Below are 13,282 nucleotides of genomic sequence, written 5' to 3'. Positions count from 1 at the left end.
AGAACAATCGATATTAAAATTTATTACTATGAGAAAACCTGGAAAAATGAAATTGAGAAGCTACAGTCAGATGCCTTATAATACAAAGGGGAAGTGATTATTTCTGTTTCCTGCTGCTCAGTACTCATGAGACTACATTGGGAATGCTGGGCACAATCTGGGCCTCCCAGTACAAGGGAGATGCTGACAAGCAAATGCAGTGAAGGGCCACAAGTAGATTTTTGAGCATCTGGAGTACGTGCCATTTACAAGGCCTAGGTAGCTGGATTCATTTAGCTTGAAGACAGGCTGATTTACATAGTTTCACTGTACCTAGAGGGGGTGGTAGAGACAATGTAGTCAGGTTCTTCTCAGAGGTGCATAGGAAGGACAAGAGGCAGTGCTCACAGTTGGTGGCTGAGTAAGTCCCAAATGGTGAAGGAAAAAATTCTTCCCTGGGAGCGTTGCTGTGGGAAGAGGTTACTCAAAGAACCTGTGGAATTACCAACCTTGGAAATTTTCCAAATTCAGCTGAACAAGATCTGAAATTATATGATACAGCTTTGAAGTTAGTCCTGTTCTGATCATGGGGTTGGACTAGGTGATCTCGAGAGGTCCCTTCCAACCTGAATTATTCTCTGGGTCCAAACAGTATTACTGAGTGCTTTCTTGTAGCAGAAGGCTGACTGTTAAAAATTCTTCTATTGTTAAAGAGTAATTAAGGGAGTGTGTGAAAAAGAGGTTGATTTTTTTTTCTCTTCCTTACCCCTGAGTTTAAGTAATTTGTGTTTAGCAAACATTTTTTGCAGCTCCACTATTGTGTGATTATTGTTTTAGTGAGATGGTAGCTAAAATGAATTGTCAGCGTGAATGAAGAATGGCAGCTATAGTGTTGACCTTCAAAAGAAAGGCAAGGTTTTCTTAGCAATTACCTTCCTGAAAGTGTAACTGCTGGTAAAATAATGGGCCTGATATTAAAAGAGGATGCAAAACTAAGAGTCTGTAGGGTGACAGAATTGTAAGCAGTAACAACATGAGTTCATAAAAAATAAATCTTGCCAGACAATGTAATTGCTTTTTTTGATAGAATTGCAAAATTAATTATTTTAGGGAACGAAGAGGGAAGTAGGTATATGTTTACTTTTTAACATGAAGATAAATAGAAATTGGTTTGGGTAGGAAGAGTATCAGGTGAATTAAAATTTGGGTGAAAGATAGTAAACAAAAGCTGATTATCAACAGCAGTGCAATGGTTTTATAGTTTGGGAGTTAGACTGGTGGTGTGTTGTTTTTGTAATGATATGACGGAGACAGAAGATACTCTTAAAGAACTTTGAAAATAAACTGGGAATTGTGAGCCTCTGAGCAGAAAAATGAGGGGCCAGTGGGTTTAGATACATAAAGAGAAAATAAAATGAGATTTAACTTGTAGAACTGTTAAATCAGGAGCACGTATGCTAGCTGGAGCCATATCCTAAACAGAAGGGTGGAGGGAGATGTTCAAAAGAGACATGCCAGGTTTTGGTGCTGAAAATGACAGCTAGGGTCCTAGAACCCCTTCTGAGTAGGGGACTTGGTTTTGCTTCTGCTACTGGGCAGGGCCACCTTAAACCCCTTGCCCATGCCATCAGGCCTGAACAACAGAGTACACTGCAGAAATCGCTTAGAATAAACTTTGTCCTCTCTGCAGGAGTCACTACACCCTCTAAGAGCATTTTGGAGGTACTAGGATGACCTGTCGGTGAAATTTATTGTCTGGAAGTGCCTGTCTTGATAAAATGAGATTGGCTTGAAAATGACTGATGGGAAATGATTGCATCCAGATCTGTTCAGATAATGAACAGAATGACCTTTTCCACCCAGTTATGGGAACTGGGAGTTATGGGAGTTAATGTCACAGCTTATGACAGAAGGTGTGCGAGGAAAAACGTACACAGCTGAAAGTGTATTTTGGTGGTAGGTCTTCTGAACTCCACTTCTTAAGTAGTGTTATCAGCACATGTTTTTTGTATGATGAGTTCTGCATACCATTTTCAGAAAGCACTGTGCAACCTATACAACCCTGTGACCACCACACTAGCAAGGGCTCACTTTTTTCGATATGAATTGTGTGCACCTGCTAAAAACAGATTTGTACAATGCCAAAAGCTTGTATTTTTTGTGTTGCAGACTTTCTTAGAAACTACAGTGAGGGACTAGACTTAAGAGCTGTGAAACACAACGCAGAAAATGATCACAGAATCACAAAATGGTAGCAGTTGGAAGGGATCTCTGGAAAACATCTAGTCCAATCCCCCTGCCAAAGCAGGTTCACTTAGAGCAGGTTGCACAGGACCGCGTCCAGGCGGGCCTTGAATATCTCCAGGGAAGGAGACTCCACAACCTCCCTGGGCAGCCTGTTCCAGTGCTTTGCCACCCTTAATGTAAAGATGTTTTTCCTCATGTCGAGGCGAAACTTTCTGTGCTCGAGTTTGTGCCCATTGCCCCTTGTCCTGTCACTGGGCGCCACTGAAAAGAGCCTGGCCCCATCCTCTTGACACCCGCCCTTTAGATATTTATAAGCATTAATAAGATTCCCTCTTGGTCTTCTCTTCTTGAGGCTAAAGAGCCTCGGGTCTCTCAGCCTTTCCTCATAGGAGAGATTCTCCAGCCCTCTAATCATCTTCGTAGCTCTCTGCTGGACTCTCTCCAGTAGTTCCCTGTTCCTCTTGAACTGGGGGGCCCAGAACTGGACACAGTACTCCAGATTTGGCCTCACCAGGGCAGAGTAGAGTGGGAGGATAACCTCCCTCGACCTGCTGGCCACACTCTTCTTAATGCACCCCAGGGTACCATTTGCCTTCTTGGCCACAAGGGCACATTGCGGGCTCATGACCAACTTCTTGTCTACCACAACCCTCAGGTCCTTCTCCACAGAGCTGCTCTTTAGCTGGTGGATCCCCAGCCTGTACTGATGCATAGGGTTATTCCTCCCCAAGTGCAGGACCCTACACTTGCCCTTATTGAACCTCATTAGGTTCCTCTCTGCCCAGCTCTCCAGCCTGTCCATGTCTCGCTGAACGGCAGCACAGCCTTCTGGCATGTCAGGCACTCCTCCCAGTTTAGTATCGTCAGCAAACAATCCTTGGCTCAGAGTTTGTTGTAGCTGTTGTGGTACCCCTCAAATTCTTTATGACTGTTCACAACCTCCCTTGGCTCTCTAGCATGCAGAGTGGTTTAGTTCTATCATGCTAGGTGCAAGTTGAGAGCTGATACTGAACTACATGAATTATTCTTATTTACATGAAAGGATGTAGTACCTTTGATCTCATGGCATAAAAGATCACAGCTTGGAGAAAAAAAAAGATACATTATAATGAGTGAAACTCACCGTCCTAACCTGAAAAGAATTTTTAAACTTACATTGGCTTATTTGTCTACTTAGAGGTAGTTGAAGATCAGGACAATCCATAGCCAGGTTTGGTTTTTTAACTTCTCTGCTTACTGAGAGGGGCATTAGCACAGCTAAGATTTAGGTAAGGGTGGTTTTTGCACTTGCAGGAGCAATTTTGGGACTAATGTGCTGGTTAAATTAGGAGTCACAGGGCTTTTAGGGAGGTAAGGTTCAATCAGAACATAATCCCATGGAGATATATGAGGAATGTACTGAATGAGGACTGGACAGTTACAAGTCTATGCTAGACCCTTGAAGACTTGTTACCTGGTTGAAATAGAGAAATAAGCATAATGGCTGGATATTAATATGACTTTGTTTTTGTACATACACTAAATAGCTTGAACTATCACTAGCACTTTCTGTCTTCAGTTTCATCTCAGTATTTATCTTGTGTTTTGGATGACTCAGTGCTGCTACAGTGGAGTGTATTGCTTTGTTTTCTTACCTGGTTTTGTGAGTATTGTAGAAAATAACAGCTGTGGTAAAAAAAATAGCCAAAACTACTCTGAATGTTGTTGGGAGTGGTCTATTTGAGCATTGCCTGAGAACTGCAAGAGCTGTGTGCGGAATTTCTAAAATATTTGAGTATTTTGGGATCTTTTTTTCAATGATTACGTGAGAGTAACCTTCAAAGTGAGCTTCTGCCTCACCTCCTCCTAGCCATGCTGCTTTGATTATTGCATTCGTGTTGACTGCTGCTCAGCTGACAACTTCAATCAAACTCCCTCTAATGTCTTTAAAGAAACACTGTCTCAGCTTCAGAGGTCTGGCTCTGGTATAAGGCATGTAATTTCTTTTATCTCCTGCTTGCTGTTATGATTTCAGGGACACCTGTGCCTGGTCGTAAGAATCAGGTTCAGTTGTTTGCAAAAAAAAAAAAAAAGTTAATCTTGATAGGCATAGAAATTAAAATGATGTTCATTAATACATGAAGGTTCTGCCATCCAGTAAAGTCATAGTTCCTTTATGGTGGGAGTCCATAGATTTCCTTGCAGAATGCCCTGCACTGGAAGAGAGAGCCTGGGCCCTTTTGCACATGGCTAAGGTTCATGAATACAGCTGTTAAACTACCAGGAACCACCTTGTGAATATTCACTTCATGCTACTGTTGTGATGTGTACTTGAGGCTACTTTGCACACTGTTAGAGGTGTAAGTGTGACCGTCCAGTTCCAGTTCTGTCTTTTACCATTTAAAATTCTGCCAAAAGCAGAACAAATGATTTCTTATTTTCTTTTGGACTTTTATGGTCGACCTCATTACAGACTCGTCCCTTCCTTTCCCAGCTTCCACCCCTGCAGATTCCAAGGTCTCCCCTATGTCCCTCTGATAGGGCTGTGCAGGGTAAGAGCACGGCATGCAGGGTAAGAGCACGGCGTCCAGGGTGTGAGTCCAGAGTCATGTGCATGCCTGTTCCTCAGGCAGGCTCTGGGTCAGCCTTGCAGGCTTTTCTGCCTCGCTGCTATTGATACCCCAAACACATGCTGCTGTGTGTTGGTTTGGGTTTCCAGGACTCACAGGGCACTGTGCTTGCTACCTTCCTTTGGGTTTTACTGAAGCTGATAGACAGTCCAGTTGCATAAATAGTCCTTCTTTAGAAATCCAGAGTAAAAATAAGTCATGTGGTTTGGGGAAAGAAGATTGGCTAGCACCTGTTGCTGTTGCCATGTTGCAACTTCATTTATAGTAAAGAGGTAGCTGTGTTGACGAAAGGTCGCAATCACGACAAACTTCTCTACACAATTGCAGATAAGGAGACACTTCTTTATTGCAGCGCTGGGAAGCATGGAGGATAGCTCCACCTGATGTGCTTCAAAATTACATAAAAAGTTCAGCATTTTATATCCTTTTTCTGCAAAGTCATGGTCTTTAACATATTTTAACATAAGTATGCATGTTATGACCGCTATTAATTTTGACAATTACAATGATTGGTCCACCTATTAACTAACTTCATTAATATTCCTATACTAATATAATCATTGGTTATTTTACTGATCAAAATCTCTGATAGACAAATCAGGATGGGGAGGATGTGAAAGTCTTCACAGCAACTTTCCTTTGTTTCTATGGTTTCATCACATAAGATAACTAGCTGAGAATGTACAATTTCACTCCCTGTACCTGTCTCCCTACCTCCCTGTTCTGTTCTAGACAATTTCACAACTAACCGCAGCCCTAGCCTCGACCCTCTTTGCAAGGCCTGCATCGGTTATTTCTTAGCATAAGTGAGGTTTTGTATATTTCTTGCTATAGTGTAAACTAATATCATCAATACATAGCGTTAGATATTCCTTAAAGTAATCAACTCGTTCATTAAAAGCAATTAGTTATCAATGAAAGCAATTATCTATTTAAAATGCAAGCTTGATTATAACAGCTAGGGTTTGAGTTCTGTTTAGGAAGTGTGGAGGCAAAGAGGCCACCAGGATAGGCTAGAATTTGAGATGTATTCCTAGATGATTTTCTGAACTGTGTCTGTGGAGCAGTTCCATGACAAGATCAGGGCACAGGTACAGCCAGAGATGGGCAGTAACGCTTTAGACTCTGGAGAAGAGGAAAGAGAAATGCTCTAGAGAAATGTACAACAGTTCAAGCCTCTCTATTGGAAAAAAGTAACCCAAACCCCAACCGCTGGACGACTTATTTTTATCGCTGGCTGTATTTCTTTTAGAGGCTAAAAAGGAAGTTCAGTTACTTTTCTGTCTGTGCATCCACTTTGATTCTTATAACAGCTTTTAAGTGTGCACCTATTTGTACTGACAAGCTGAAACGCGACTTCTAAATCTCTGAGGGAGACCTGATCCTGTTAGGAACGGAAGAATTGCTTATTATTTTTTAAATCTATAGGGACGATGCCATGCGTTTTTATTTTGGACTGTTAAGAGTTGTTTTTCCTCTGAGTTACAGCAGACAATGGTAGTTTAATGTAGAATATGGTCACTTGCTATGAGAAGAAACTCTGTTGTCAATCTGCATGGCTACCCAGATAAGCCTTGAAAAGATAAATCGTGTCAGGATATGAAAATCCATTTGATTCTGTAAGAATGAAAGAAATGTGCAGCACTTTGAAGGTATGGGCGTAGGATTCATTAACTTGATCATCCAAATTAATTGTGTTTTACAGTCACATGAGTACTGGAAGTTGGGAAGTTAAAAAGATTTCAATTCTTTCAGCAGTTCCCTCAAATTAGCTCTTTAGCATTATTAGTACCCAAGGAACAAACCTGTGTTTGTTTGTCTTCTTCATATTTAATGCTCCTTGTCATATAGCACTGTAAAGACACATGCTTGCCATTAGAAGAGCTTGTGACAAAGAGGTTAGAGGCAATGTGGCTAATAATCTTCAAAATCCCAAGGAAAATAACACACCATGTATGTCTGCTGTAGAATAAAACATCTAGGTAGGCTCAGCCCAATGATAAGACTGTCCATAACTGGTAAAGGGTCTAACAATAAAACAGTTATTTAGGGGTGTGGTCAGATGTGACACCATTTTGCTTGGTAAATTGCCTTCTTCCTTTGAAAGCCTAGTCCTTTACTCAATGTTTTGATGAAAAATAGTAGTAATCAAACCAATATACATTATTCATATACTCAATCTGATATCTCTTTTAGCACTTAAAGGAACAACAGCTGCTAAAGTCAGACTCCTGTCCAAAAAGTGTTATTCTCTCTTGTTACAGTAGCATTTGAGGTGCCCTGAGTTAAGGTGTTCGAGTGAGCAGAAGGATTTTTCTCCCTTCTTCTTCTTCTCCCTCCTCTTTCTTTATCCTCCCTCCCCTCTTCTCCACTGATGGATTTTGTGCAGTTTCACAGACTCTCCTTTCTTCCTTATGGGGTCTATAAGAAGAGAGCAGTATGGTAGAAGCTGTAGGGAGAGACTTGCAACACAAGATGGATCTGAAACAACTTTCTAGACTGTTTGTAAAAACTGACATTATTTTATGTTGATAATGTCTAGTGAAGGAGATGGGTGCATCTAAAACTCTATCATCTTGTCAAAGTCCTCAAATAGCTTTCCACTGTCATAACGTAGTGGCAACACCAAAAGAAACTGCAGCATCTATGTGCTCAAGGGTCAATGTTTCTTCTCCCATATAAATAACTTTAATTTGGGTTCTTTAAGAAATTTACTTTTGAGGAGATTAAAACAGCCCTTCATCTATGCAGACGGTACATAACTAGGGGCAGATGGATTGCCTTTAAATAATTACTAATCACTGGTTTTGCAAATAAATTACCTTTGCTTCCTTGGGGAAGGTCCTGCATTCTGACAAATAGACCCTTGTATGGGATTCACACTCCAGTAGGGCAAAAAGAATGCAGAGCTTGGTTGTGGGAAAAGCTGGACTTTGTTGTGTCATTTCTTCTGTTAAATGTGTTTTTCAACTAGACAGCAGTTAGCAGATTAGAAGGGATAACTACCAAATTAATTCACACAGATCAAGACAGGCTTTGTGGTCTGTAGATACTCAATTGATAGGGTGTGGATGTTTGCCAGTTTTTCAGCGCCTGCAATTGTACTTACATTGCAAGCAAGTCATTACTACTCTATCTTTAGAGAGCTCTACACCTGGAGTTCAGTGTCAGTCTTTTGCACTCCTGGGAGGCGTTATGCTATGGTAGGGAATCACACAGCCTATCTTTGAGGTCACTGACTTACTCAAGTTTTGGATATTAGGACAAAATGTTACAATCACAGCAAAGTCTAGGTTGGAAGGAGATGCTGGAGACCATGTGGTCCAACTTTGTGTTGAAACCAGGGCTCCAGTTTAGGTTATCCAGGCCCCTGTCAAACTGAGTCTTAAATATTTCCAGCGAGGGAGATTCTACCATCTCTCTAATCAATGTATTCCAATGTTTAATTGTTCTACCATTGAAGGGGTTTTTTCCCTTATATGCAGACCACATTTTCTCCTGACCAACTTATTTCTATTGCATGTCCTGCCAACGTGCATCTTTGTGAACAAAGTACCACCATCTTCTGTAACTCCCTTTTAGTTACTGGAAGATGTGGATTAGCCTTCTAGAAAGTGAGAGTCTTTTAGGTGTTAGGCAGGACATATGTCCTCACCCTAGTGTCTGCCTAAAGCCCCAATATTAACATTTTATGAGCTCGAAGTTTTATTTCAAAATAGTGTGTAGCATCTCTTGAGTGTATCTTCATTTGGAATTCTGTCCCTAGGCATGTATCTTTTCTATAATAGAACTCAATGCTTTAAGATTTCCCTGTATTGAGAAATGTGCGTCAATAATGCATATCTAGTTTTTCATTTCAGAGATTCCCTGGTTGCTTTATAAATGTGGTTTACAGATTGTGTGTAAGAGCTGTTGGTGACCAGCCTGTGAAATCTGAGAGGGAATCTGGTTGACAGAACTTTGCAGCAATAACGTAGCAGTGTACCATGCCAGGCCTAAGTGGTCAGTTTGTTGTTTTTTTTTTCGCTGCTTGAGAATGCAGGACACATGTAGATATCTGTCTTTGGCTTTTATGTATTTGTTCTTTATATTAAAATAAAAATAACCGGATCTTAAATATGAAGGGTATTTAAAATATACGAAGATAGTCCTGTGATAGACATTTTGAAGGCTCTGGTGCCTGGGAACAATTCATAGGGAAGAATTCATTACTCCCCACTCCCCACTTACAGGTTAGTATTGATGTTGTCTTTTAGACTCAGTTAGAGATCATCGATATTTGACAGAGATTATATAAAGATAGCAGTTGTATTAGATAAGGACGAAATGGAGATATCCGTGTAAATGGAGCTAAAAGTGCTAGCAATAGGCATTCTTTGGGAGGCACTGAACTGGAATAACGTTTCTTTGAGATGATCAGGACACCTCTCAGTCTTTTTTGCAGCATAATGCATAAACCTGGCATCAATTTACAAGACAGGTGCAAAGTATCATTCGTTTGGAAAAATAGTCTGTGTAGAAAGAGAAAACTGCATCTTCCAGTTCATCAGCTCTATTCCCTTTGTATGTTCAGAGATCCATAACTCCTGATTGTATTAATTAAGGTTTTATTGCTTTTTGTTTCTTTTAAACCTACAAAGATGCAATGGCACAGCTGTTAGGGAGTGAGTAGAAATTTTTTCTTCTTCTTTATTTTCAGTCTTAGACCAAATTACTTATCATAGTTACAATTTCAGAACCTTTGTTTTCAGCATACAGGACAGAAAGTGTTCAAGTCGATTTAAAAGAAAAAACCACAAGGAACAGAGCTGACTTGATTTAGCAATCCTTGGAATACAAGAAAGATGGGATTTCAGACTGCAGTTTATACAATCAGGTTTTGTTTGGAATAATGTTTAAAGCTGTGTACTTGAGTATAGTATTTCTTCAAAAAGAGATGAACATACAGAATCTTTTCATGATTATATCTGCCAAATTATCATGCTTCAGCTTGCAGTAGAAAGGAGTAACCCCATTACTGATAAATATTTAATATGGTAGTTTCCATGCTGCTGGAATAGAAACACTAAGTACTATGCAAGAGTGTCCTGTAATAAAACCAATGGCACAGAAGGAGGTGGAGGAGAAGACTGAGATGTGGTCAATTTAGAAAAGTTTGGTTTCAGGTATGGGATAGGATGATGAGTTCATAAAACTCTTCTGAGAAGTGTCTGGGTGGCCTGGGAGAGTTTTATGTTTCTTCTGTACATATGCTTGGCAGGAAAGGGACTAGCGTGACACAAGAAATGAGCATATGAGAAAAATAACACAGAAGGAGAACCCATAGGCTGGATAAAATCCAGGGGGCAAAGTATCTTTCATGTCAGGGGCATTAATGTCCAAACCTGTATAGATCTGTTTTCTAGAACTGAGATTATAGGGGTAAAACAACAACAAATGCAAACAAAAAGTTACCACATGGATTATATTATTATAGATTTACTATTAACTTGTTTTTCTGAAGGGAAGAAGTCTGGAAAGCCTTTTCAGTAAATTAGGTTAGGTTTGAGATTAGTCTAGACTTGGATGTTTAGGAGAGAAAAGAGAAAGATTATATATATATATTGTTGCTATGTGCATCAAATTTGACTCCTACAAGGCATATATGGACCAAAACTAGCACTGGCTACCCTTATGTGGTATTGCATTTTAGAAGTCTTTAGTTTTAGTGTTTAGAAGCCCATCTGGATACACACCATTTCCTAAGCTCCTCTGAACCAGTCTGCAGAGCCTAGCACGTAGCAATGTGTTGATTGTTTCTGAAACAAAATGCCAGCATCCCATTAATTTGTTAATGGAAAATATCTGCCTGTGATGAATTAACAAAGTGTTGCTTCTAAAGGCCAGTTGATATTTCATACTGTAACTACTGCATACTTCTTACACACTTAAGTAGATCAGAGCAGATTGAATGACAAAGTAGTTTTCTCCTCCAGAAAAACCTTTTTTGTCTTTCAGATGCCACTGTGAGGAATTTTTGCAAGGTTCTTGGTTTCTGGCTGCTGCTCAAGGGTGTTTTGGTTTTCTCATCTCTTGAGAGACACTGATGGTATGAATAAACTTTTTCAGAACTCAAGTGAATGTGGGCTTGGCTTTTGGGAAGGAGTCAAACATGCTTGCATCCATTCTTTACACCCCATATTAGGCTCTGAATGCCTGGTATTGCAGCTAGCACACAGCATTCTCACCAAGTGTAAATGCAGATAAGGTCATAAAACTATGTTTTGCCGTTATTCTTCTGCTTTTGCAAAAGCTTGTTAATTAATACACTGTAAAAAATTAAGTAGCCCCTACTGTAAATAAGGTGATTGAACTGCTGCATGGGTTTTTGTGGCTTGACAGACAGTCATGTCAAACTGTACTCTGCATTTTTCCCTTTCCTCCTTTGTCATTTTAAATCTCTCACACCCTTGTAATAAGAGCTGACAAATCACAAAGCTCATGAATAGCAGCACATAAAACCTGCTGGATTACAATAAGGGTTTTACCTTGGTTTCATTTTTACACTCTTTCTTGTATCTCATGCAGAATAGATGAGAACCATTTAGCCTTATTCTTGTGAGATGAGTAAGGTGGCTAAAGTATCTGCCTTCTCTTGGGGTTTAAATCTGAGTTTGTTGTTGTTGGCAAAGCAAAAAGCATTAATTGCATGACTGTTATGTTACAGGCAGATCCTATTTTTAGTGTTGAAGTTGACCGTATCCCACAGTGTTACCACATAACTACCACATAACATACCCTCACTTTATTGTGAGGGTAGATAAGCTTTATTGCAAGGGCAGATGCTGATGCTCGGGTAGGATTGTTTTTCTAAATCTAAAGAGCTTCAAGACAGGAAGGAGTATGTGGACTTTGCTCTGGCTAGACGTTGTGGAAGTTTGTTGGAAGCTGTAGGAAAGAGACCAGCCCAAACCAGCAGGATGAAACATGGCTGTTACGCAGTGCTTTGATCAGAACTTGAGAAGTGCTGTTAATAGCACTTCAGGTACATTCTAGTTAGCTTGAATTATTCAAAAACTGTTTCTCATGAATTCAGGAATGTCTTCCCTGAAAGACAAAAGCAGGTACCTGTGGGGAATTGTTAGGCGATGTGGCTTGTTACCACAGTTGGTAGACCTCAGGGAAGGCCGGGAATAACTGGGGACTGAATGGCTGTAGAGTCTAGATCCCACCCTTGTTTCTAGACATTTCTACCCTGGGTCATGTTTGGGGCCCAGCAGAGGGGAACCTTGTACTGTGGCTTGAATTCAGACTACTCTTCTGACAGCTTTCAGCTGTGAGGCTACTGGCTCTGAGGGGGTACTTAATTAATTTGGCAGTTTGGCTCCTTTATGAAAGCTGTGTCTCTTTGACTTGAAGGTGGAACCTGGGATCAGGGTTTGCTTGGAAATGCTGCTGTTAAACAGCCTTTTGATAACTCACACATCTCTGAGGTGATGGCTTTCCAGTAAGGCAATCAGTCTGTCACTTTCAGCGATGTCTTCAGTTGGAGGCTGGGGCTGGTGATGCATTAATGGGGGAGGGAGCCTGAAAGAAGGTGGTAAGTTTGCTGCCCATTGTAGACATTTGGGTCTCTGCCAGCCCTGACACAGTGGTTTAAAATGTCCCTATTCATGGAATCACACCTGTTTACGCTTAAGTGCCAAAAAATGAATATTTTAGCAATGAAGGAATTCACTCAATTGTGAGAGGAATGTTACTAGAAATGTTCCTTCATGGCATAACTGAGCAGGTTTCAGAAATGTGCTGCCTTTTAAAAACAAGTGCTCACATCATTGTCTTGGTTCTTTCTTCACGTGGAGCCATGTGTATGAGGTTTTTTTAAAAGCCTAAATGTAGGTAGCAAGATTTCTATTTTTTATAAAGTTCTGTTTCTCTGTCAGCTTGGGAACTCTGTCATTCTTTCTGCTCAGTCTGAGGGCCCCTGAGGGACAACTGGTATGAAGGTGTGCCATAATCACAATCTCTTATCTCAGGACCCCATATTGCACTTAGACCCTCATCTCCCATGTCTCCTGTGCATTAGCATATCAAGTCATCATCTGCATCTGATCAGAGGGGATTACGGTCCCTGATGTGGTTTACAACTAGTTCCTTTGTACAACTTTGGGACAGAATCTCATTCTGTCTCTGGTGTGAAATCCTAAATGAGAAATCTTAGCCACATATGCACTGTTGGCAGTAAATGATTTTTAGTGGAAATCTTGGGGACCAAATGACAAGGAATGTTTGGCACAGTGGAAAGTCTTATAACAGGGTCTTGTTTTCTTGATCATCCATCCAGTGAGAACCCCATGTTGGAAGGATAAACTGTTCTTATTGGTATATGGAAGTATAAACTAGTAAGTATTAGTTTTGGCTGTTCAGAGAGACTTCACTTGTTTTTTTACCTCTTTGCCCTGTGGAGG

Source organism: Leptosomus discolor, chromosome 1 (assembly GCF_034619465.1).
Source record: "Leptosomus discolor isolate bLepDis1 chromosome 1, bLepDis1.hap2, whole genome shotgun sequence".
Lineage (NCBI taxonomy): Eukaryota > Metazoa > Chordata > Aves > Leptosomiformes > Leptosomidae > Leptosomus > Leptosomus discolor.
This window is presented reverse-complemented; position numbering follows the sequence as displayed.